Below are 1,203 nucleotides of genomic sequence, written 5' to 3'. Positions count from 1 at the left end.
ACAGCAGCAGCAGCAGCAGTAGCAGGATATATATATTCATTTTTTTTCTTTTTTTCTGTATTTATACTAACATATACATTTATTTATATTTATATTAATTTATATTTATTTATTTATTTATTTATTTATTTTATTTTTATTTAGGTGTCTACACACCCCCCCTACTTCTTTGCTGCTGCTGGATGCGCAGCTGCTGCACCCGCTGCTGCAGCAGCTAAAACACCGAAAGTTTTTTCGTTTATTTAAGTTAAAACTAAAACAAAGTTTATGTCATCAGCAGCAGCTGCTGCTGCTATCTGACGATCAGCTGCAGCAGCAGCAGCAGCAGCAGCTGCTGCAGCAGCAGCAGCAGCAACTCACACAGCTCACACCCAGCAGTGTTTATTCTCAATCTTCTATAGCAGCAGCAGCAACAGCAACAACATCAGCAGCAGCAGCAGCAACAGCAGCAGCAGCAGCAGCAGCAGCAGCAGGAGGAGGAGAAACAAACAAAAGACAAGCAGCAGTATACTATCCAAGAGGAATAGGATCTTACTCATCAGCAGCAGCAGCAGCAGCAGCAATATTTGCTGCTGCTGCAGCAGAAGACAGCAGCAAATGTACAAAACCAGAGAAATGCGGATTATGTACATGCAGCGACAAACAAATACCCCTTCTATTTAAAACTAAACCAACAGAAGAATTTGTATGTAGAAAGCATGCAGGTGAGATATATAAATCCTGCTGCTGCTGCTGCTGCTGCTGCTGCTGCTGCTGCTGCTGCTGTTTGTTGCTGCTGTTTGTTGCTGTTTGTTGCTGTTTTTTGCTGCTGTTAAACAAATACCCCTTCTATTTAAAACTAAACCAACTGAAGAATTTGTATGTAGAAAACATGCAGGTGAGATATAGATGCTGCTGCTGCTGCTGCTGCTGCTGCTGCTGCTGCTGCTGTTTGTTGCTGCTGTTTGTTGCTGTTTGTTGCTGCTGCTGATGATGTTTTTTGCTGCTGCTGCTGTTTGTTGCTGCTGTTAAACAAATACCCCTTCTATTTAAAACTAAACCAACTGAAGAATTTGTATGTAGAAAGCATGCAGGTAATATATAGATGCTGCTGCTGCTGCTGTTTGTTGCTGCTGCTGCTGCTGCTGCTGTTTGTTGCTGCTGATGTTTGTGCGTTGGTGCTGCAACAATTTCTGTTTTTGCTGCTTCTGCTGCTGCTGCTGT

The sequence above is a fragment of the Eimeria mitis genome, genomic scaffold (assembly GCF_000499745.2).
Source record: "Eimeria mitis Houghton genomic scaffold, Emh_scaff1325, whole genome shotgun sequence".
Taxonomy (NCBI): Eukaryota; Apicomplexa; class Conoidasida; order Eucoccidiorida; family Eimeriidae; genus Eimeria; species Eimeria mitis.
This window is presented reverse-complemented; position numbering follows the sequence as displayed.